The sequence below is a fragment of the Thamnophis sirtalis genome, unplaced genomic scaffold, assembly GCF_051295495.1.
Source record: "Thamnophis sirtalis isolate CommonGarterSnake01/CBP01778 unplaced genomic scaffold, rThaSir2_p1.2 scaffold_3, whole genome shotgun sequence".
Taxonomy (NCBI): domain Eukaryota; kingdom Metazoa; phylum Chordata; class Lepidosauria; order Squamata; family Natricidae; genus Thamnophis; species Thamnophis sirtalis.
Genome location: NW_028261383.1, coordinates 80,746,717 through 80,772,828, shown reverse-complemented (window position 1 = coordinate 80,772,828; position 26,112 = coordinate 80,746,717). Strand labels below are relative to the sequence as shown.

The following is a 26,112-nucleotide window of genomic DNA, read 5'->3' as shown; positions in this document are numbered from 1 at the left end:
CCGGGCAAAACTGGGCAGAACTGGCGGCAACCCACCTCTGCACCCATCTCATTCACTACTGCCCAGGGCAGCAGAGAAGCAAATCAAGAATGAGAATATTTTCAGTATATAGACTTCTGGGGCACTTGATATAGAAGTAAATGCTAGATGCCTCATGCAGTCAAATCTAACTTTTTTCAAAAGATAATTAGGCTTTACCACCAGGATATTTAAAAAGTAGTGGCACAACTGTTCATGTTTATATTCGTATTGGAAGCACCAAGGCGGTTCTGCATTGAAAGGATTAGCAGGTTACACCACTGTTGCCTGGGAGACGCCCGGTTGAGAGCTCCTTTCAAGGCCCACTGAAGTAATACTTATCTATCTACTTGCGAATGTGCTTTGTTTGCAAGCTGAGGTAAAACAGACGTCATGCTGAGGTAGAACTGTTTATTAATGAATCAAACGTCAGAAACAACAAGCAACAACAGGGGCTGCCTGACAGCTATTTATATGACAGCTGTCAGGTGGGCAGCCAATCCAAGGGCTGCAATTTCCGCGCCCGCTGAGAGGCACGCTGGAACCAATCAGTGAAGACCAAGCGGGTTTGGCCAGACTCAGGTTGTAAGTCTGAGGACTTAACAGAATGCACACTTTCAAACTGCTAGGTGAACAGGAGCTGGAGTGGATGATGGGAGCTCACCCGTCACACAACAGCACCCAGGTCTCGAAAATGGTTGATTGTCAACCCAGCATCTTAACCACATGAGCTACTGCACTCCCACAGACAACTTTTAAAAAACTAGAGGTAAAACATGATTTTGAAAAAGAGCTTTAAAATAGGAGTAAGAACTCAGCTAACAAAGTGTTAAAAGGTTTTTCTTCAGAGTATGATAATCCTAAACAAGGAAGGGGAGCATTTGAATAAAGCCAGAAAGTCTCAGTAAGGTTCATGATATAATTTTCAAAAGATTATTGAGAATCACATTTCAGATAGAATGGGATGGGACGGGATCATAGGAATTGTGCAAGTGGTACCCTAATATATATTACGTCTGCCCTCAATTCTGCTGTGATCAGACTATCAAAGTTTCCCAGAAAAATGGATCATAATAATCCTAATAATGAATCAAAATGGTTTTGAGCTAAACTAATCAGTCATAGTATGATTTCTATTTTTATGGGCCACATTGACTCCAAGAAAAGATAAGATGATATTATGTACATTCCCTTCACAAAGCAATAAATCAGCCAATAATTTATATGCTGTTAGTACGTTTGCTACAAATGCAAAACTTGTTTCCTGGATATTGCTATGTAAGATGTTCTGTTAGGCAATTTGAAGAAAATTAAGTTGTATCACAGGCTGCAACATCATCTTATACATTTTTATACTCTTTTTAAGAGTCGGAGGACTCTGTCATGTGTTCTAGAAGGAAAGGGAACTTTTATGGCTAGAAAATCAACTAGCGTTAAATTAAAAACAAGTCATCTTCTGATTAATTCTTGCCTTGCTTGAAAATGTCAAATGCACTCCCCACCCACTTCCATCTAATAAAATAAATTCCAGCTACTGAGTAGAACTTGTGACCATGTTTATTCAGAAGCTTTCTACACTCCAGGTTCATTACCCGAAGGCAGAAATAAACCCTATTTGCTATATTCCCCACTTGCATCTAACCAGACTGTAAATATGTTCTGGCAACACTCACCCCGCTCCTCTGCAATATCTGCAGGATATTGCCTTCCTCTTGTTCACAGATCAAGACTGAGACAGACTTAAATCATCCTTTGCTGATCCACTGCAACCTCCCACCCCATGAAATGATGCTATGGAGAGCTTTACCATAGGCCACTGACTGCAGGCTCATTTGCCTCCTTCCTGCCCCCTGCAGGAAGGGAAGTGAACCTTCAGCCACCACTCTGTTGGAAGAAAGGGGTCTGTTTGGGGGCAGAATGTCTGCTTTTCTTCCGTTTAGAGGGGAGAGAAGGACCTCTTGCTGCCAGTGTCCCGATCACTCTCGTATTAGAACTGGAGAACTGACAGCAGAGGAGAAGCCCTCCTTTGCTTTATTATTGACTCAAAAGAGATTTGGGGAGGGTGGGGCATAAGTCCTGAGAGGCAGGAGAGTGACTACAGGGGATAATAACTTGGGGCACCTTTGGACAATGTTGAAAGAGGGGCAAAAACTCTAATTTAACAACTAGGGAGAATTTAAGATTGTCTCACTCATAGGCTGGGGATAAGATGGAGATGATATTCCAGGAGCTTAGCAGGAAAAAGACCTCATCATATTTTGATACCATGATGAGATTCAAGTGGGGAAAGGCCCTTGGTGTGCATGCCGAAGGTTAAAGCAGCCTCTGATGTGCATCCAATCTCTCTCTCTCTCTCTCTCTCTCTCTCTCCCTCCTTCCCTCCCTCTCTCCCTCTCTCCCTTTCTGCCTTTCCCTTCTCTTCTAAAGGAAACAGGAGAGTCCTATCTGTCTATCACCACCTCCCAAGATATACATTTGCAAAGAGATGGCTCTGCTCTCATAATCTCCAATGAATAGTATTTTTTACACCAAGAGAGAATTCAGCTTCGAATGGTAGAGAGTTACCTAATATATAGTACTAGAAAAAAGAAGAAGAAAGACAGAGAGACAGCAACACAGGCATTCCTCGACTTACGACCACAATTAAGCCCAAAATGTCTGTTGTTAAGTGAGTTTTGCTCCATTTTGCAACCTTTCTTGTCTCAGTTGTTAAGTGACCTGATTGTTAAGTGAACCTTGACTTTGCTTGTCGGAAGGTTGCAAAAGGGGATCACAGGACTTTGAGACACAGCAATGGTCATAAGAATGAACCAGTTGCCAAGCATCTGAATTTTGATCACATGACCATGGGGATGCTGCAACAGTCGTAAGGGTGAAAAACAGTCATAAGTCACTTTTTTCAGTGCCATTCTGACCTTGAACCTTCAGTGCCATTGCCACTAAGTGAACTGTTGTAAGTCGAGGACTGCATGTACTTTTTCTCTCTCCTAATCTTCTATATGGACACTTGTGCATGGGTAATCTGTGCCTTAAGGAGTTTGGTAACATTTCAAACAACTCTGTGTATTGTACCCATTTGCTGTTTATATGACAGAAAACACCATATTGGTTTAAGTAGATCTCCGGGTATAATGCCAATGAAAAATGGCAACCTAGGTATTTCAGAAACATTATATACAGATGATGCATCATCTCTATAGCCGAGAATTAATCCAGCAAGAGAAAAACAAACACTGTATTCAAACACTTGCCCTCATTACTCTGAAATGATTACAGATTGTAAGTGGGCTGAGCAGCTGTTCTTTGCTCACTAGGCGTAATATCAATATAATAACCAGGTCCTTAAAAGATGCAGTTTAGTGGGCTTAGGAAGTAGTGGATCCCAGGACACTGCAACCATCATAAATACAGGATGTGTCAGTTGCAAGAATCCAAATTTTGATCACGTGACCACAGGGATGCTTTAGTGGTCATAAAAGTGAAAAACAATCAGGAGTCACTTTTTTCAGTGCCATTGTAACTTCAAACGGTCACTAATCAAACTGTTGAAAGTTGAGGACTAGCAGTATTACACAACTTTATCTATTTAGTTGTGACTTCTGTGGCCTCAGAGTCTTTCCTTTCACTTCCCGTAGCTTAATCTTAAGAATTCTAGGCAGCTGCTAATTGGGAAACTGACCATAGTTATTTCACAATGTAAAATATTTTGCAATACCACTCACATTTCTGGGCTGAAAGTCCAAGCACAGTCATGTATTAATATGTATCTACAGCCATCACTGCACTTAAGTTAAGTGAATAGATAATCATTTTTAGATAGAATAATTCAGAATTAGATTCTCCTTTGCATTTAGATAAAATCCCAGGAGCACTGGATGCGCTGTTAGCTTTCATTAAAATCACTGTAAGAATTGCTTTATTTTCAATTCTGCTTTTAGTATTTTAGAAGATAAAGGATAAAGAGGCATCATGGTAGTTCAAAGTGCAATTTTTTAAAGGTACATAAAGTACTCTTTCTAATGACTGTAAGTAAAATTTATTAACGAAAACATTTTGCCTTGTTCCTCATCTTAAAAGTGAATTAAAAATATAAAACATTAGTACCTGTTTTTAAGCTTACATTCAGAAAGGAACAAGAAAAGAGGAGGGGGAAGAGGAGGAAAAGGCCACCATCACAATGCTGGTAAGTTTTTGCTGACCAAATGGTTGGTAAAATACCTATTATTAGGCATATCTATTCAGGTTTGCCTTTGTTTTCCTGCCTCTTTCTCTTTCTTTCTTTCTTTCTTTCTTTCTTTCTTTCTTTCTTTCTTTCTTTCTTTCTTTTTTTCTTTCCTTCCTTCCTTCCTTCCTTCCTTCCTTCCTTCCTTCCTTCCTTCCTTCCTTGAGTTGTTTTCCTTTTTTGTTTTCTGTGCCTGGCACAAAGGTTACTTTAGGGAGTGTTTTCACTCCTTCCCCAACCTCAGAAACCTTTTTGCACCAGCCCACAAATGTCTTCATTTGTCTGGCTGTCCTACCAACCCTCAACCCCTCTGAGCCGATCAGCCAATTCTTCCAACTGACTAACAAACAGGCGAAAACATTTGTCTCCAATCTGCCCCCTTCCCTTCCTTGTACTTGCTCCTTTGTACCGGTTTTCAAAGCAAAGGGAACAACTGAAACTAATTACTTAGTTTGAACAACAGGGTCAAATGATGATGAGGTGCCATGCATCCTGCTGTGATTTCAACAGGGAGGGAGCAGAGCCAGGGAGCCGAATAGTGAGACAAGGGAAGAATGGTAGTTCTTGGGAAATTGCCTGCTTCACATTAACGTTACCACGTTATCTTTGCAACAGTTCTTCCTGTGCTTAGCTGGACCAGATGCTAACTGGCTTAGATACAGAACTGCTGCTGAAGAGTACTTCAGTCATGGGAAAACAGTGACACAATGCTGAGTGAGGACAGGAGCACAAAGGTCATGTGTAGAGGGGCTCTTACTGCATTCTTCCCCCATCTCCCCAGGGTTTGAAGATTTGGGGTAGACTATTGGGAAAGATCTGCATGAAAGGCTGCTGGATGAAAACAACTCATCAGACTGTGTATGCTTCATCTCTCCTTTCCTTCCCAGATCTGCAATCTGTTCAAGCCAAAAATAATATCGAATATTGAAATGAGTGCAGAGGAGGCAGAAATCTCAAGCAAAGTACTTGTGCTAGCATACTAAAATATTGCAATCTTCTAGGCTGCTAGAAATGGTGGAATTGTTGTAGGCCCTGCCAGGTCTTGCCATCTCTATCTCCAATCTTTTTTCAAATGTATAATATATGCGCTTCCTTTTAATTTGATCCAAATTGTCTAGCCTGTTTTGGCTACTTTTTATGGAATATAGAAGACATTTTTCCCCAGTTATGTCCACCATTTTTTTTCTTTTTCTTTTCTCCCACAAGCAAAACCTACAAAATCTTCTTGTAGTTGTAGACTGATTTTCTTTGTTCTTTGTTAAGTAACACACATATTCCATGTTCATAACAGTCATCCTTATTATCCTGTGCCAAGCACAATTTTGATACATCAAGGTTAGGTTCACTAAAGAGAGGCTAGGTACACCTGATGAGTCCCAAAAGAAGGACTAAACTGGTCACATGATGCCTCCTAAGTGGTCAGTAGCAACTGAAGAGTAGGCTTTTTCCTACTTGCGCTCAGCCATTGAACAAACACGTCCTGGCAACATCATTTTTCTGATATTTTCATGCTATGCCTTCCTCTCAGGCCTAGCTTATGATTGAGATGGGTGCATGAACATGAGTTCCAAATTATATTGCTATTAAGTAGCATTTTTTGCCTATGGAGATTCTCAGTCATCCAGGTCATGGTTGTCCCAAAGGTGCTTTTTCAAGAGGCAACTGGACTTTTTTTGTTTTTCTTTGAAGAAGTTTCGCTTCTCATCCAAGAAGCTTCTTCAGCTCTTTTCCATTTATTCCAGCAGAGTCCATGGGCATCTTTATTGTCTAAACTCTCTTAGGTTGTCAACGATTATTTTGGAAGTAAGTCAGATGACTGGGAACAGAGGCAGGATAGGATGGGCAATGGCAGCGGCCAAGTTTGTGTTCATCTAGTTTTCTGACTACTCAAGTTGCTCTCTTGATTGGAGAGCACTTCAGCTCAGCAGCAGGGAAAGGCTCTGGAGAGGTATGACTTGCTATCTATGCATAACAAATCAGCAACATTCTTAGATAGTTGCTAAGGCTTCAGAGTCCCAATAGCACCAGCCACCTCATTCCATCACATTAAAGAGGAACAGCAAGAGCATACATGTTCACAGCATTCCACAAAGCCTTGAGGTGCTAAGAGGATCTGCTATGGAGCTCACTCACAATCTAGCATACTTTCGGTCCCCCCCAAAGTTAGCTCGCATCTCTTTTAAACTAAAGCATGATTAATAGAAAGGCAACTTTAAAACTAAATATACAGCATCCAGCAGGGCAAGAATGGGGGGGGGGGGTTTATTCTTGGACTGGAGGACATATTTATCATTTTGAGCGCATGTGGTTCTTTCACAAAACAACTGTAACAACTGGGTTGCCAATTTGCAAAATGGTTATTGCAATGTGCACACCCAATCACTTCAGCCATTTATCAATAGACAAACTAAAAAATGCTATCCCATGCTATTCCATCAATCCCTCCTTCGTCCTTCTTAACCCTTACAATTGGGCAGTGAGGATATACGCAAAAAAAAGGAGTGGGTTGCAGCCAACTACTATGTTTAACCTTTGAAGCATTCTTGTAAATAAAAAGCAATGCTAGAGAAAGATGTCATGCATGTCCATTTCATATTTTAAAATAATTAACATTTAATTAAGTCAGGTTAGAAAATCAAACTGATTGCTGGATGCTAAGAATGCTGCAATGCCTACTGTTGGCCCAGGCATTAAGAACTCAAGTATTACAGAGAAATAAATTATACAATGGGAACCTATAATAAAATCCTTCAATGGATTTCCCTTATCCAGAGTTCTAGCTATATAAATGTAGTAATATAAAAATAAAGTAGAGGTAAAGGAGGTTTTCCCCTGTCCAGTTGTGTCTAATGGGCGGTGCTCATTAGCCGAGGGAGTCAGCATTGGCCAAAAACCCATGGTCATGTGGCCAGTATGACTGTACCCTGAAGCATACAGAATACTTTTACCGTCCATTGATGTGGTCCCTGTTTATCTACTCCCATTTGCCTGCTTTCAAACTTCTGGTTGGCAGGAGCAGGGGCAGGAATCCCCATGGCACTTGGGTCTTGAACTGCCAATCTTCTGGTTGACAAGTCCAGCATCTTAACTGTTAGGTCACCTCTTAAGGAGCTGTGGTAGAATGCAGTACTGCAGGCTCCTGCCAGCTGCCTGCAATTTGGCAGATCGAATCTCACCAGGCTCAAGGTTGACTCAGCCTCCCATCTGTCCGAAGTGGGTAAAATGAAGAGCCAGGTTGTTGCGGGCAATAGGCTGACTCTGTAAACCACTTAGAGAGGGCTGTAAAGCTCTGTGAAGCGGCATATAAGTCTAAGTGCTATTGCTTTTAATATAGAAATACAGATGACTTTATGCAAACAAAATGAAAAGCTTTTTTTGGGGGGGGGGTCTGACTTTTTCCAGGAAGAAGCAGGCACCATACATCACACTCCCACTCCATTTTTCAAAAACTAGAACTTTTTTCTGTATTTTCCAAAGAAGATATATGTAATGTTGGTTTCCTGTCTTTATCCAGTCTAATAAAAAATAATGACTCAAAAGTTGTATATAGATATCTAATAAATATAAATAATTCAGACCCAGAGCCATAAGGGATAATGACTAACAAACAAAAGAACTTGTCTAGCAAACCTCCAAGGAGTCCTAGCTTCAATTGACCAGCAGGTATATTAAGCTTAAATGAACCAACTTTGTTGAGTCAGCGCATAAGTAGAGGAGTCAGTCCTAGAAACACATTGCAAGAATTTAAACATAAGATTATCCTAGCAACATTCAATTAAGCTGGAATACATCAGCTAGCAATGCCAATTTAGGGAGTGTAACATCGATTTGGATGAGTTAACTGTATCGGAAAAATACTCTCAGTCTCACTATCAGCATATATCGTATACATAAAACATTTTAAAATAGCAGGCTGAATTTCTCCGCTTCCCTGGGTTCATATTTTGTGGTAAGTTGATTGATTTAATGAGATGTATACTACAGCAATACGATAGATTATTTTTCTAAATCTTTATTGCGGTAAAGTAGTAACTACATCTGTAGGGATGTACAAATGTTCTAAAATCAAAGGATGACAAAGTTAAAATGGCTTGTTTCTAATTTAAAATGTTCGTTTCACATGGGCAAACTTACAACATTCGATAAAATTCAATTTTATTTATTATGTTCATAGCACACCTTTTGTAAAATAGCTTAAGGTAGAATTCATTGTACTCTCTCCTATTTTTACCCACGGTGACAACTCTGTGAAGTTGGTTAGTGATGACTGCTGTAGAATGACCCCTAGGATTGGGGAATTAGACTCCTAAAACAACATCTTATCAATGGCTTTCTCATTTGGAAGACAGAAGACTTCAAAATAAAACATTTCCAGTTCAAAACAATTCAGTTCAATTCAAATATAGCTCATGATAGAGGTTTTCAATTTGCTAATCAGCAACTATATTTAAATGATTAAACCCAAAGCCTTACTGAAAAGTCCTGAGAGGGCCAGACTACAAAAACATTGTTTTGCTTACATGAACAAATAGTCAAAGATTTATTTGATTGAGAGTCACAAAAATAGGAAGAAAAAAATTTCTCCTAAGCCCAAGTCTTTGGGGAGGTTCTCCCATAACAACGTGTCATAATCAAAATGCTTGACCATGCTTTGGCCAGTGGCGAGTTGCTAACTGGTTTACTACCATTTTGCTCGTGCTTGAGCGCGTGCTTGCACATTCAACGCTTTTGCGCATGTGCAGAAGTGTCCGGGCTGGTGGGCGGAGCCTCCCGCCAACACCTCTACTAGTTCGGCCGAACCAGGCCGAACCGGGAGCAACCCACCTCTGGCTTTGGCATGTTTGTTAATAAATAAAGTAACAAAGTGCTTGATGGCACTCTGTCATGTGTTATTTTATTTATTTTTGTATTTCAAATTTTTTACAACTGTTACCCATTGTGAGACCATCAGAATTGGTCCAGGATATAATTACACTTAATGACTGTTCAAAGTTAGCAGGAATCTACTCATGATCCACATTCAAAGTTCCGATGGTCGCCTCCTCCAGTCATATGACCAAACACTTGAACTGGGCTGCATTTATGGCTATTTGCAATGCTCTGTGATCACTTGATCGCATTTTACAACTGGCATTTACTTCCAGTTCTTTTGGCAAGACCATTTCAGAGGTGGGTTCCTACCAGTTCGCACCTATTTGGTAGAACCGGTTTGTCAAATCTAACGAACCGGTTAGAAGAGGTTCCACCAGTGGACCCGGAAAGCAGGCCACACCTACAGAAGAGGTTCCAAAATTTTTTGAAACCCACCACTGGACCATTTGCATAGCGAACCATTGGTTCATTTTATGACTGTGGCATTCACTTAACAACTGCAGGAGTCGTTAAGTGCTTGACTTATGATCATGATGGGTAGGCTCCATTATGGTTGTAAGTTTAGGAGGACTACCTGTATGGGGAGGGGCTGCTATAGAAATCAGAATTCTTCTCCTCTACCCTACCCCTTGTGGGAAACCATAGCAGCCAACTAAGACCTTAAGAGTTGGGCAGGGAAATATAGTTAGGAAAAAGTAATCTCAAAGTGAACTATTCTATGCTTTGAAGATGAATGCCAGTTCTTTAAATTCACACTAGAAGCTGGGAGTCCCTGCAGCTAATGTTCTAGATGCTGAAAGTTCCTGGCTTTATACTCTGAGCCGAGGTGGCGCAGTGGTTAGGGTGCAGTACTGCAGGCCACTTCAGCTGACTGCTATCTGCAGTTCAGTGGTTCAAATCTCACCGGCTCAAGGTTGACTCAGCCTTCAATCCTTCCGAGGTGGGTGAAATGAGGACCCAGACTGTGGGGGCAATATGCTGACTCTGTAAACTGCTTAGAGAGGGCTGAAAGCCCTATGAAGCGGTATATAAGTCTAACTGCTATTGCTATTGCTACTCTCTGTTTGGCCCATTTCTCTGTTTCCTGTTCCTATGTAAGAAATGTATTCTGATTGGTTGGCAGACTCCCATGGGGCCATGCAGGGGTAGAAGGCCAATCCTATCTTTGTTATGTAGAGTAAACTAGCTCAGGGCTCCTAATGGCCCATTGACAAAGGTGGGGGCTATTAAGAGTGAGCCTGTTTCCTGCCTAAAAACATGTTTCTCCATTTCTGATCCAGGAAAATATAATATTCTGCCTTTTCAATATTTCCCAGGATATTTTCATTTTTCTAGGAGAGGGATGGGTGCTAACTTCCTAGCTACTGTAATAATGTTAGCTAAGCAGTGTGATGTTTTTTGTAGCCCTTGCCTTTGGGGTCAGTTACTATGCTGGACCCCACCCTAGTAAAAGGGGGGAAAAGCCCTTGTTTTCCTGTTTTCAGATTGGATTCATTTAAACTCTGAATAGAGAATTTCCCAAATATTGTAAATCACATTATTTTACTGTGACATTGCCAGCTTTGTAAGTTGACTATTAACAATAGTCTCGTATTCAGAAAAGTAGCCTCTTCCAACATGGATGGAAAGTGTCGGGGAAAATTCAGTTGTTTTATCAGCTATGTCTGATTCATACAGAGCAATAGCAAAAAAGATAAGGGGGTATCTATTTCCAACTTATCCCAATCAAGCCTGGTAGGTTTCAAATCATTCAAAGTTAATTTTCCCAAGGGTAGAGCAAGTCTAGGTTTTTCAGATCATGACGACTCAGTGGTGAGGAAATATATTGAAGATTATCTGTCTATGCACATCTTATAGAAATATAGCAGCTCTTTAAGGCTTTAGACAGGATCTTACATTTTGAACTTTTCAATCTCGACCCATTTTTCCCCCTCCAAAGTATTTTACTGATTATATATCTTTATTTTATTTCTATTTTATTTTGCAATCAGTCCAGAAATATTAAATTCTTTGTTATGTTTGGCATGCATAATTCGGAATCTTCCCCTCCCCCATGTTTAAAAGAAGAAAATGTTTATGAAGGATTTGGCAAACTAATTACTCGACTGGCACTTTAGAGTTTTCTTAGTAAGTTCTGGTGGTAGGGAGTTATAATTCACCAAAATAAGGAGCAGGATATAACTTGGGGAAATAGCATGTAGTTTGGGGAAGCTAGGCATATGATAAAACGATAAAACTTTTTGCCAATTTTTGCTGACAAAGAATAGGTTTAAAAAACCTTCTGGAGAAAGGGTGAAAAAAATCTCCAAATGGTGGTATGTCCTTTGTTTCAGAGGAAAGGGGATACAAACAGGGATGGGATTCAGCCAGTTTGCATCTATTCAGGAGAACCAGTTGTTAACTTTCTAAGCAGTTCAGAGAACCGGTTGTTGGAAGAAATCTTATTTTGTTTTTTCCCACTTTACAGGGCTAATCCTGTAAGGAAGGCAGGAAGAAAACATTCTGGTGTTGTTTCTAGCCTAATCTTTATTGCCCTGCTTACAGAAACTGCCTCTCCGGTTAACCCTTATTACATTGTAACAGCTCAGGAGAAGCGCCCATCGATTTGAGTGACGTTCAGTTGGCCATGCCCACATGGTCACATGACCACTGAGCCACACCTACCCAGCTGGTCATTAGGGCAGAGAACCAATTGTTAAATTATTTGAATCCCACCACTAGCTACAAAATAATGCTCATGATCACTTGAAAATCTAGTCTGGATGGACATAGCACAAATCATTTCTGTTTTGCAAAACGTGAAATAGACCGGAGATGGCAGCAAAATAATAGATACCTGTAGTTTTTTGCTGCCATCTCCTGGTCATTAGACTTTTGCAGCCCCAGATATGATTTTATTCTTCAGTCGCTATATCTGACTCTTTGCCACCCTTTAGATCACAGCATGTCAGGCTGCCCTATCCTCCACTCCCTTCCAGAGTTTGCCTAACCTCATGTTCACTGCCTCAATGACACTGTCTAAATTTAGATAAATTTGTTCGGGATGATCTATTTAGCTACTTCCTACATGCAGAAGCAGTTGCACAGGATAAAAACCATGGGGCTTTTACCTTGATGATATATTGATTCATTCAAGAAAATTAATTGGATACCTTCAGCATTGTCCATCTGGAGTATGAAGTTCAATGACCCTCTCCTTGCCAGTGTAACTGTGTCTTTCTTGTTCCCACCATTGATTTCTTGCTTTGCTATGACAATGGCCTTTCTGGAATGTCTGGCCTTGCATAATCTTACAGGCTCAGAAAGCAAAGGCTGAATTTGGAATGCAGTCACTCAGAAAATGACTCAGCCCTTCTTTGACACTTTTTCTCCTACCATTGTCCTCCGGGATATGCCCCAACTTCCAAAAACCAGAAATGGTCCCAACTTTAGAAAGAGTGCAGAAAAGAGCAATAGGGATGATTAGGGGACTAAAACATATGAAGAATAGTTGAAGGAACTGGGTAGGTCTAGTTTAATGAAAAGAAGGACTAGGGGGTGACACGATAGCAGACTTCCAATATCTCAGGGGTTGCCACAAAGAAGAGGGAGTCAAGCTATTCTCCAAAGCACTTGAGGGTAGGAAAAGAAGCAATGGATGGAAACTAGTCAAGGAGAGGAGCAACTAGAACTAAAGAGAAATTTCCTGATAGTTAGAACAATTAGTCAGTGGAACAACTTGCCTCCAGAAATTCTGAATGCTCCAACTCTGGAAGTTTTTAAGAAGAGAATGGACAATCGTTTGTTTGACATGATATAGGGTGTCCTGACTGAGCAAGGGGTTGGACTAGAAGACCTCCAAGATCCAACTCTGTTATTTTGTACTGTTCCCTTCAACAACTGCTTGGCTTCCTGAAGCTGCCTCTTGCTCCGACCCCACAATGGAGCTAGCATGCACTCTTGGTCTTCTTTTTTGGCATTTTCTTCTAAGCTGTTCTCTTTGAGCAAAGCCACGTCTTCCAGTGCAACTCTGCATGCAACTACTGCCTTCTTCAAACTTATATTTTTAGAATATAAACGCTGATTCTGTAAACCGCTTAGAGAGGGCTGAAAGCCCTATGAAGCGGTATATAAGTCTAACTGCTATTGCTATTGCTATTGCTATTGCTATTGCTATTGCTATTGCTATTGCTATTGCTATTGCTATTGCTATTGCTATTGCTATTGCTATTGCTATTGCTATTGCTATTGCTATTCCTAAAATGCATTTTTATCACCAGGCCTACTGGAAACTGCCAAGCGATAATGGCCAGGAAGAGGGCTGGTGTAATCTGTCAAAAAAGCTCATTTACTTAAGTGTTTAGACAATGCTAAAATGTCTCAAAACCACAAAGTTATGCCCTTTGCAAGTCCATATAATGTTGTGCTTTCACAACAATAAAATAAAGTGATTTGATCACTTTTGTTTTCATGCTTTCATTCTTTTTAATCCTTGTATCTCATATTTAAACCAGCAAACCAGTGAGGCAATTCCAAAGAACTCTTCCTATATAGAAAAGCATGTTTTATTGCAGCAATAAATTACTTCTACCAGGGTTGTTCTTAACTTTATTTATTCATTTATTACATTTATTGGCCACTCATCTTAACACAGGATAATTCTGGATGGCTTACAATATAAAAAAGATAGCATTATATAAACAACACACTATAAAAATAAAAATATACAAAATAAAATAGCTAAAAAATGAGGAGGGAAGGATGAGCAGGGGGTAGTTGAGATCTAATATTAATATATCAGCCACCTCCAATCTGTAGCCTCTTCTTTGGAGCGCCAAACTCACTCTGGGGGAGGGGGGGAGATGTTCCAAAGAGTAGAGAAGGTTCTTCTAGATCCTACCAAGCCAGAATACCTGCCTGATGGAGCCTGCCGTATGCCTCCTCTACTGGCATGGGTGGGGTGGCCAATCCCAGTGGGATGAAATGGTCCCTCAAGTAGCCTGGACCCATGCCATGAAGCTGGAGCTTTAAAGGAAGGAACCTGAATCAATTTCCAAAATAAAATATTAAATGAAGAAATATTACAATAAAATTAGAAAACATGTGACCCCTTGGGTGATCATTTTAGAGATATTTCCTTACCGGATTCCTTGATGCTTTTAACAATGGCAGAGCTTCTAATGTACTTAAAAAGCTCTTAAACATTAGGGAGATATGCAGAGATCTATTTACCCTAAAGATAACCTATGATGAACTGTACAGCACAGTCAAAGCTCAGGTTCTGACCAGAGGAAATGTTCAATTACATTTTGTATTATGTCACAAAATGCTTTATGACAATTTTATGTCATAAAATGTTTTTAATTTTTTTGCCAACTTTCAATCCTAAGGGAGTCCTGATTTTGGATGCGCTGCACAATTTAGCCCAGTTGAGGTAACTTGGTTGAAAGTTTTTTGTCCCATTTTACCCAGTTAAAAGATACAGAAACTAAGAGCAAGTAATATATAGATAAAATGTATCTCCATTTTCAATTGCAAACATAGCCAGAAAAACTTTTATCTGTTGCATTTCTTTATGTCAAGCGACTATTAAAGCAGCTCGTAGGGGCTCCCAGGGGAAGTCAGCCCATTTTCACACCTGATTTTTCCTTTGCCAGATTCTCTTTCCATCCCACTCTGTTTTCAGCAACCCTGTTGATGGATAGGCTGTAGAGCTTCTTTATCGTTGTCTTCCTATGTTCTGTTGAGTTGGAAAGTATGAAAAACTACAGTTTGATGAGCGATTTAGCATTTCATAAGCAAATAAATAGCAACGCACATCACAGCAATTTGGAGAAGAACGGTAGGTGTATCTGGAATGTTGCCACTTCCTTTCCCATTATCTGACAGGGATATTCAACAAAAGAGCTTCACTTAAACCAAGCAACTCATACAGACAGCCATTGCCTTAGATTTCTGTTTTTTGCAAGCTTCCTTTATAAATCTCTACTGCATAAAAATGAGGTGTGAAATATTTTTATTATTAACACTTTCCTGCTGTCTTTCAGTTCAGAGAGAAGGCTCTAGCCAGCACCTACTAGTATATTTGAAATTTTGGGCTTAGACAACTTAGAACTTCGCCATCTTCAATCCGACCTGAGCATAGTACATAAAATTATCTGTACAATGTCCTAGCTGTCAATGAATACTTCAGCTTCAACCAGAACAACACACGAGCATACAATAGATACAAACTTATGGTAAACCGCTCCAAACTTGATTGCAGAAAATACGACTTCAGTAACAGAGTTGTCAATGCCCGGAATGCACTACATGACTCTGGTTTCTCCCCCAAACCCCCCAAAATTTAATCTTAGACTGTCTACTGTCGACCTCATCTCACTCCTAAGAGTTCTTTAAGGGGCGTCATAAGCCGTGGCATGACAAAACCGCGGTCCACTAAAGCGCGCCCAATTAAAGCGCGTCGCTGATGTCATCAGCAGCGCGACAACAATGACCGCGGAGAAAAAAGGGCGCTTTAAAAAGCGCTTTTAAAGCAAGCCGATTCACGTAAAGGTAAGGGTTAGGTTTAGGGTTAGGGTTAGGGTTAGGTTAAGGGTTAGGGTTAGGGTTAGGTTTAGGGTTACGTTAAGCGTTAGGGTTAGGTTTAGGGTTAGGTTAAGGGTTAGCGTTAGGTTTAGCGTTAGGTTAAGGGTTAGGGTTAGGGTTAGGTTTAGGGTTAGGTTAAGGGTTAGGTTTAGGGTTAGGTTTAGGGTTAGGTTTGGGGGGGTTAGGTTTAGGTTTACGCATTAATTTTAGCTTTACCGCTCACAGCGTGCTGTTTTCGTCACGCTGTGATGACGTCAGGTACGCGGTTTCGTTGAGCGCGCTTTAGTCAACCGCGGTTTTGTGGTGGAACCATCATAAGCACACTAGCATGCCTACTGTCCCTGTCCTAATATTCCCTTGCATTCATATTCATTTCCTGTATTCATAATCATGTTTATACCTATATCTGTTATCTAATTCATGCTTGGCGAAATAAAAATAAATAAATAAATAAAAATAAATACTAATTCTTTCTAGGTGAGGGCAGAAGGCAAACTTAGAGAAGTCTTTGTGATGCACTTCAACATCCCATAAGTAGGATGGAAACTTTTTAAAAGTGTTGTTGTTATTACTTATTAGGGCTATTTGCCCAGCCTCACACAATGTTGCAATGTCAGATATCAGCCCGTCATAGATGTTATTGATTTGGCACTTTCTGCTTATTGACCTGATGATTTCAAGCAAGTTCTGTACTTTGATTTGTGCCCTTTTTAGAATATAAATTCAAGATAAATAGTTGGCTGTCAACCCTTATTACTTGTATTTTTTGGGGGGGGATCCAAAAAATATCATCTAGGCCTGGGAAAGGAGGATATTCATGATGGCAGAAAGAGAGGGGGCACAAATGGCATCATAAATAGTCTGAAGGCCTCCCCCACTCTCTCTCTCTCTCTCTCTTTTTTTTTTTTTAGCAAACATGCTTGTTAAATCATTCAAGGCCGGGCAGTTTTGGAGGGAAAATCATTATTAATAGGCATCTAAAAGGAAGAAAAGTTACAAGGAGCAGATTTCTGCTTTCCAGGCTCTGGGTGTATGAGAGCGATCCTGCTTAAAGCTGACGTCTTGGTGGGCAGCATTGATAATTCTAGAAAGAGTCCAATTAGGTATTTCAAGAAGACATCCCAGTGCAACTCTACATTGATTGCCTTGCTAATGTATATTGAGTTTTAACTAAATACAGCCCCGGGTGCTGTATGGAAAGCACAGGGGCTTGCTGTCTAAAGCTCTTAATCTTTTTTGCATCGATTTGGCCACTAATGATATAACCTTCTCCTCTAATTAACTGACATCTGCAGGAGGCAGAACAAGAGCTCCCCTCCAGTCGGGTCCCCACTTGTTTTTCCTATCAAGTTTTGGAGCTGAGAAATGTTGGTTTCTTTTTCAGGGTAATTTCCCCAACAATAATCGGGGTGAGGAATCCTTCAGGTGTCACGCTATTAAACTCCCATCATCCACTGCCCATGCCACCTAGAAATTGCCAAAAGTTGTAGTTTACAACACCCAGAAAGACACAGATGCCCTAACCCTCTGGGCAGGTTTGCTCCTAATTCCACCTCGCCCTTCTTCCCTTACTATTTCTGCTCTTTTCTTTTGCAGACTGAGTGTAGGAAATGTTTTCACAGCTGTCTTACGCTTATTCACATGCAAGAATGTTTTTCTGGGAAAGAAATGTTGAAGGTATACAGAGGTATTTCACATGTTTGGCTGAATTCACTTGTTTCTTTGCGCTGGACACAGGGTGTTGATAAACCCATCCATTATTCATAATTTATGGTATAACATAAATCTAGCTATTGTCTTATACGCAATAAACCGCAATTAATACAAGCCATGGCTTCGTGTAGTAGAAGAACCCAGCAGTGTAATTAACGGGACAAAACAAATTTAGTTTATTTTCAGTGCCTTGATTGTTGATGAATTTTGTGTATTCTTTAAAAGTTTAAAAACTTTTTATTTAGAGAGGAATAATTGATATGCATTTGTTTATTTTGCAGCAAGTACCCTGTTTCCCTGAAAATAAGCACTCCCCAGATAATAAACCCAATCAGGTTTTTGAGTGCATCTGCTAAAATAATCTCTCCCCCGAAAATAATCTCTCCCTGAAAATATTGCAACACAGCAGCAGCCTTGAGGTGACCATGTTCAGCACCTCCTGCACCTCAAAAATAATAAGATCTTGGAGGCTGGGGGGGGGGAGATGGGTTCGGGTGGGGAGGGTGGGAGAGAGGATGTAAATATTTGTAAAAGCTTTTTAAAATTTTCAATAAAAAAAATAAGATCTCCCCAAAAATAAGGCCAAGTGCTTATTTCGGGGAGGGGTCAAAAGAAAATAAGACCCTGTCTTATTTTGGGGGAAACACGGTATGTGGTGGGTTGAAGTGCCTGGGTGAAGGAAAGCAGTTGGTTCTGTGCTAAAGTCATGTAGGTTTTTTCTTTTTTAAGGAAGGCAGCTGACTCAGCACAAGTCCAAGAACATGTAGGCAGAAAGGGGAAAATGCTAGAAAGCACTCTCTGTCCTGGGTGTAGAAAATTAAAAAAGCTGGGAAGATGTTTTTGTATCGCAGATGCTGCAGGACAAGCTGCTGGAGAGGATGTTGCCTTTTAAATGTGAAGCAGAGCCTGTTCAGTCAAAAGATTCTGGTCCTGAAAGGAGGAAGAAGACCAGGGAGAGGCTTGTGAAGATGTGGGAAGATTGTGGAGTGAAGGAGGGAGAAAAGAAGCTAAAACAAAGCACAAGCAGAATGTGAGGAAAAGAGAGTTGAGGGGGAGAAAATTAAGCAGAATGGTTCCTATTATATATCCTGTGATATCATGTTACAATATATTATATTTCTGTACATACTAGGTTTTTAAATTATATTGTCACTTCTATAACACCTGAATACAAAGCATCTGAGGACAGGACAAGAAGTAATGGATGAAAACTTATCAAGGCAGAGGTGGGATTCACTTATCTTCTCTACCGGTTCGCAAATGTGAGTGCATGCACAGTACACGCACATTATGTCGGGGGTGGGCGGAGCTTCCCACAGCTGCTGCTATCAGTTCGACCGAACCAGAGAGAACCGGTTGAATACCATCTCTGTATCAAGGAGAGAACCAACCTAGGACTAAGGAGAAATTTACTGACAGTGACAACAATTAATCAGTGGAATGACCTGCCTCCAGAAGGCGTGGATACTCCAACACGGAAGGCTTTTAAGAAGAGATTGGAGAACAATTTGTCTGAACTGGTGTAAGGATTTCCTGCTTGATCAGAGGGTGGCCTAGAAGATCTCCAAGATCCTATCCAACTCTGTTATCTTGTTACTGTTTTATATTTCTGTTATGGTCAGTTTATTTTATTTGTTGAACACTTCTACCTGGTGCCAAAGATTTAGACTGTATCTATACCTTGCTTGCCAGGAAAGATTTTCTCTGGGAAGAATTTGTGTCAGACAGACACGAGAATGTGAGAATGAATATGAGGAAATAAATCCTTTTTACAAGTAATGCAATAAAAAGCAACTTAGAGTAGATGTCAGGGTTCGAAGTAACACCCCCAACAAAAGGAGACTCGGAGGCTAGACCCAACAGCAAATTCTAGTTGCAGTCTGGAATGTTTCTAGTGTATTCCTGCCCAAAAATAACCTGCCATGTATTTGCAGCAAATGCAAAATGTGTGGCATTCCTTAAATAATCAGTTAAGGATTGGAGCAGCGAATGGCAACAGATTCCATGGGAGTTGGGTGGCCAAAATATTTAAATAAATCAATTTTCATCAGGGAAAAAGGTTTAAATTTATTTCAAGAAAGGAGGCTCAACCACTGAGGTTGACAGGAAAAGGAAAACAAAAAAAGTTGAGGAGCAAGCCCATAGCAATAGCAGTTAGACTTATATACCGGTTCATAGTGCTTTACAGCCCTCTCAAAGTGGTTTACAGTCAGCATTTCCCGCCACCCCCACCCCCACCAATCTGGGTCCTCATTTTACTGACCTCAGAAGGATGGAAGGCTGAATCAACCTTAAGCCTGGTGAGATTGGATCTGCCAAACTGCAACTAGCTCTCAGCTGAAGTAGCCTGCAGTCCTGCACTCTAACCACTGCGCCACAGCCGCTCTGGATGAAGGAAAAAGATAGGACGGTTCATGTTGGAGCCCTCAAAAAAAAGCTGTAGCATCCAGAGTAAGTGGACAGGAGTATCTGTGGTGGGTACTTTAAGGCAGAGAAAGTGAATCTGTGCCAGTAAGAACAGTTATAAGAATTGGTGGCCTGCTGTGAGGAATTGAAACAAAAGTATAAATTATACTGAAGAAAAGTCCCAATGATAGCAGTATCACCCACACATTTGAAGATGTCAGAATGTAGCTTAAAACTCAAGGTCTTGGTATTAGTCTTGTTTAACTTTCCAGTCCATGGAAGAGGACCAAAAAGAGGAAGAAGAATATTTCAAGTCAATGACTGGCTATGATGAAAAAGATTTGGTTGTGTGGAACCATGGTATGAATTACTTATTTATTATATTCATATGCCCTCTCCCCCATCTCACTGATACAGCTACTCTGGTCCATTCTCTTAATTATCTAGATGGTGGGTGTCTGGCACAAGGTGGGTTGCATTTAACAAGGGCTGAAATCAGTAAAAGAACTGCTCATTCCATTCGGAGCATTCTAAGCTGAATTCTATGGAATGGAAACATACTTGTCAACTCAGATAAAGACTTATGTATTGTAGAAAGTGGAGCTTTTTACTTTGTCTTCTTAAAACACTCAGTAAAGCCAGTAAGAACAAAGGCACAAAATGATTTTCATTTGCTACACACTTAAGCACAGAATATGCAAAATAAACAAGATGATTCTGTTGAGCTCTACAACAGAAAGCCAAATATTATATAATTGGTATAATGGAGATATGATAGGATGACTGGAACAATTAGAATTCAAAAATTAAGAGATACCGTACCATTTGTTCAAAAGAAACAACAGCTGTTGAAAATAGGTTGCATTGTGTATTTAAAAATGTCTACTCTTGCTCAGAAATATAGATGAATGAACATGGCGAAACTGTCAGGAGCATCTGTGTTAAATAGGTGGCGGAGATATAAGAGCTGTGCTGTTGTTGGTATCTACTGTTCCCTGTCTTATCCAGCATATGACGTGAATGATGCCTCCCAAACACAAACTTGACAGAGGCATGAAGTTACATTGATGGGTGACCTTAATTAACTGCAGAGGACAAATACTGCTGATTTTGGAGAAACGATGATATAACTCCAGGGCAGAGAGAAAACAATGGAAAGAGACTCCAAGTAACTCTGCGTTAATTGTCTGGAATACAAGAGAGACGACAATGCTGCCGAGTTTTCAGGATTCTGTATTACAATCTATACGGTATAGTAAAATGGAGTTCCAGTATTATTCATGAAGTTTTCTGATCTGGCCTTTCTTAAAAGATTGACCATTACTTTGGGGTTTTGGCGAAAACAAACCCTGGCAGGCATAATCATTCCGAGAAACCCCTGGCGTTTCTTGCTGACAAAGGCACAAGAGAATCAGGAAATCTGGACTGGCCATTAATTAATAAGGATCACTTTGCTGAAGAAAGGGAAATAGGGTGAACCAGTTTGAGGGTAGCAGTGTAGATGCTATATTGGAACTAGTGAGACCATAAATTCTAGTCTTCCTTTAGGCAGGGAAACCGGCAAGGTGGCTTTGGTCCATCTACCTCACAAGGTGCCAGTCTTTCAAAGTCAAGGAACAAATAAACACCACAAGGCCTGCTGGAATTCTAATTTATGCAGCAGTGTATAATAACAAAACCTTGAAAACCTGCAGAATTTTGATTTATTCCCTCTTACATCAAATAGAATAAAGGCGGCGTTATTTCAAGTCTCCTTCTCACACATCTTCCATTTCCAGGGCTAACATTTACTGTCTCTTTTATCTGTGAACTATTTTGGCATACTTTTGCCAACTTTATTTCTGCTAACACAAGAGTTGTTGTTCTGAGGAAACTAGGAGTTTGTAGTAGTTTGTAGTTGCGTTTATTTATAGGCCGCCCTTTTCCCTGAGGGGACTCAGGGCGGCTAACAACTTATGGGAGGGGAAGACATACAATAACATAAAAATACAATATATAGTTAAGATCAAACAACATTCATTCAACATTCGGGCGGGGGCAGAAAGGAACATTGCATATGTGCAAGCTAAATGTGTATAAACTAAAGGTGGGATATAATTCCTAATTTAGGAGAAGATACTTACTGATATATGGGAAGATTATAAACCATATTATAAGCACATTCATCTGCTCACTTTGAAAATAATCTGGTAATTACCAAAAGTCAGTTTGGATTTTTTTAAAAAATAAGTTTTGCCAGGCTAATCTTACTTTTAAACAAATAAAGTTCCTTAATAGATTGTAAGAATGCCGTAGACATAATATATCTTTACAACAAAACATTTGACAAAACACCCACAACATACTGATTAGCAAGCTAGTAAAGAATGTATTAAATTGCACATTTAAATGGATTCATAATTGCTCATAAATCACTCATAAAAGAGGTGTCAAATAGAATGCTATAAGAATCAATCCTTTTCACTGTTCAATATTTTTATTAATGACTTGGATAAAGTAGTGGAGACAGGTATCTACAGGAGGTCAAGGGGTCAAATTATTACACGGGAATGATAATGAAATGTATGTATTGCATCAATTGTTATGACATAACATGCATGTCATTTTCTATATTATTGCAGTTTATTACAAATGCTGCTATGTGGAGGGAGTGCTTATCCCATTAGAGATGTCACAGAATTGGGTGGGATAGTTAGTAGCACTCTGTAGTTCAAAGACGGATAAGGATAATCAGAGATTAGAAATTAACTCCTCTGTAGAAATATTGAAGGAAATCTTTATGTTTAGTCTTGAGTACAGATAGCTGAGAGGGAATATGATAACATTCTTCAAGTTCTTGAAAGAACGTCACACTCAAGGAGGTCATGGCCTCTTGCATTTCAGGCTGTAAAACATGGAACAATAGATTAAAATTACAGGAAGGCAGATTCCATCTGGGTGACAGAAAGAAACTTCCTAATAATAAAAGCAGTTCAGTGTAGAACCAGATAGCGGACAAAGAGTAGGCTCGCCCTTCACTGTGTTTTAAAAACTAAAATGTTGGGAGCAGAATCAAGAAAATGTCCTAGAGAAAAATACATCCGGGAAACAAGCAAGGTGAAGGGTCATAAGAAAGTTTACTGCCATGCCGGAAGTCACATTTGACCCAAGAACTCAACAGATCAACCACTGGACCGTTGAGGTGACACATGATGGAATACTGATGGAATGTGGTTGAGAAAGGAATAAAAGAAAGGGCTACACAGATTCTCACTCTGACATACAACTGTTATCAACAAAGTGCTCCTTTCTTCCCAAATCCCTATCTATCAGCCGGCCAGAGTTCAGCACAATATACATGCGTACAAGTGCGCGTGCGCATGTGTGCCCTCTTGTAACACTTAAGCAATTGTAATTAATAAAGCTTTTGTAGGGTAACAAAAATCCTCTGTGTTGCGTCCCCTGGAGCATTTTGTTACTCCATAAAGTCCCGATACTCAAATCTGCAACAAATGAATGTGTTCAAATAGAGGCAAGATAGTACAGTATTTGTATGGATACTTTAATCTGGGTTTCTGCACTGAGCAGAGCAGAGTAGAGCAGAGCAGAATAATAGAATTGGAAGGGACCTTGGAGGTCTTATAGTCCAACCCCCTTCACAAGCAGGAGACACTATGCCATTTTGGACAAATGGTTGGGGAAACCCCGATTCAAATCCACCCTTAATCACAGCAGTCTACTGGGTGAAAATGTCCTTCTCTCTCAGTTCAACCTACTTCACAAAGGTATTGAAGGAAAGAGACTGAAGGAGTTGGTATAGTGTACCTTATCCTAAATCTTGGAGGAAAGGCAGGAAGCAATTCTGCCAAATAGGAATGTAGTCATTTTCCTCCCAGAAATTATTTTAAAAAGATTTTTATACATAAGATTTTTATATTTGTAAATAGTTCTTAAGGTGTTTATGAGTCGGACACAATATTGAAATAGATCTGTTCTAGGACTGTGGAGTGAAGCTACTGGAATTATTGCTGTTGCTTGTCAGGTTTCATCTGGGACGAGAACCATAAATAGAACCTTTCTATTTATACAAGAAAAAAAATTGCAGTTTCTGACATCATTGCAATATTATCACAGGGAAAGTTCTGCATGGTTGAATATTTTTAAAACATCTTTTTACTTTGTCCTTGTTTTTCTTTGAAGACGTTTTGCTTCTTCTCCAAGAAGCTTCTTCAGCTCTGATTGGAAGGTGGGGAATGGAAGGATGTATATTCCTTGCAGAGAGTTGGTCATTTGCATTCTTTTAGAGAGTCATTGAGGCCGCCTGGAGGTTTACCTGTGTCCTCAGGGTCAACGAGTAGTGCAAATGGGTGCGAAGCCTTCTTAGAACAGCTGAAAAGACTGTGTTGTAGACTGGAGAACAGAGAACAGTCCCTCTGTTGAGAGGACTGTTCAGTTTTGACACAGATGGCCTCTTTGACCCTCTTTCAAATCAGCAGCCCTCTCTGTTCAAAATGTGGACTTTGCTGTCTTTGAAGGAGCAGCTTTTGTCTTTTAAATGCAGATGAAGTGCTGAATCTTGTCCTGATGGGTTTGTTCTCCTATGTTGTGCCATGCATTTATGAAGTGTTTGTTTTGTTTCACCAATGTACAGATCTGCACATGTCTCACTGCATTGTACTGCATATACCATGTTGCTCAGATTGTGTCTGAGTGTTTTATCCTCAGGGTGGACAAACTTTTGTCTTTGTGTATTCTTGAGTTTAAAATGTGCACATATGTTGAGTTGGCTGAGCTTTCCAGATATCCCTGCAACATATGGAATGAAAAACATTGCTTCACTTATTGTTCTCTTCTTTGTCTATTATGGTGGAGCTGGCTTACATTGTATGTGGTCTGGGTGATGTTGGTTCTGTCAGCTAAGGTGCTGACTCGTAGCAATCATTTCTTCACTACCGTGACAGAGAAAATCCCCACACATAGATCAATATTTATATTTTGAATCTCCATAGGTATCTTTTCATTTTCCATTTTGCCTAAAACAGTTATCCTTAACAAAGGAATATTTATTATAAATTAGGCAATCTGTGATTCATTAGATGTCTTACATTCTTTGGCATCTGTGTGGCCCAGAGAGTGGTGGGTTCTGGATCCCATTCCAACTGGTATTGTTGGAACGAGCCCAGTGTTGCCCACATGGATGCATGCAGCGCGCGCGCATGCATCATACCTGCCAGCAACACTTCCGCAAGCCTCCACGACGCTCCAGCTGCTCGGCAGAGCATTGCGCAGGTGCTGTACGTACCATGCAGATGTGCAGAAGCGCTGAAGGCTTTTGAAGGACAGGTAAGGAGCTTGGGAGGGCGGGCGGGTGGGCCCTCCGGAGCACCGTACCAGAACGGTACCTGGTGCTCTGGGCAGGCTCCGGTACGCCCGTACCAGGGCGTACCACCTGCAACCCACCATTGTGCCCAGAGTAATCAAAGCAGAAACTATTACCAGATCTTACTTCAGATTTGAACAAGGAAGAAATAGAATCATCAGTCCATTACTATAGAATTAGCAAATAGAACCATCACTCCCAAAACCTTGTCATAAATCAGGAGGCATCAAGGACTAGCATGATAGGAAACATTCATCCACTCCAGCTGCTGGATTGACAGGGCACTCCATTTACTTCCTGAAAAAATTTGATGCCAGGTCCACCATAGACGCAAGGAAATGGTTTTATGGAGAAACAATACAATAAACAACTGTTGTATGCAATAAATAACTATTGGATTTGAAGCAAGCTAGTCAGTTAGGGTTGGGAATACCTATTAGTGATTTTCTTTAAAGGGACGACTATTTTCAGCTGTGTTTTTTTAATGATTCTATTGTAACCCCTCAGAATTTTCATCAGTTGATTTGGTGTCTGAAAAGTACATTTCCTTTCCTTGTATAGATTTATGTAACCTAAAGAAAGAACCCCAAACTTAACAAAACCTATTCCCGAACATAGTACAGAATAGAGGCCAGCCATCTCCTCTTCTTGATGACTTATTTCTTCTATTTCTTACATTACAAGCATAATTGTTTGCCCATATACTCCCTCTGATATTCATGATTCTTTTTCATGTTTGTACTGTACAAGCTTTCAATTTGCATTGTAATGCCCACTCAAATTTCCTGAACAACAAATATTTATTTGTGCACATTGATGTTCCTGGAACTACTATATAAAAACTCTGCAAACAGAAAGAAGATGAAGGTGTGAAGGTCGTGGCTATCCTGTAAAATCCAAACAACCAGAGATTGTGAAGAGAGTAGGTGGAAACGAAAACGCTGCAGGCACTTAG

The 26,112-nt window shown here is 40.2% G+C and overlaps 1 long non-coding RNA gene across 1 annotated transcript; it reads left to right on the top strand.

Annotated features, from left to right (window-relative positions):
• The first annotated feature begins 3,931 nt into the window (after positions 1 to 3,931).
• LOC148048025 (uncharacterized) lies at positions 3,932 to 18,660 on the top strand. The gene is made up of 3 exons (XR_015695777.1): positions 3,932 to 4,043; positions 4,134 to 4,201; positions 18,244 to 18,660. It is a non-coding gene; the product is annotated as an uncharacterized LOC148048025 (long non-coding RNA).
• Positions 18,661 to 26,112: the final 7,452 nt, after the last annotated feature.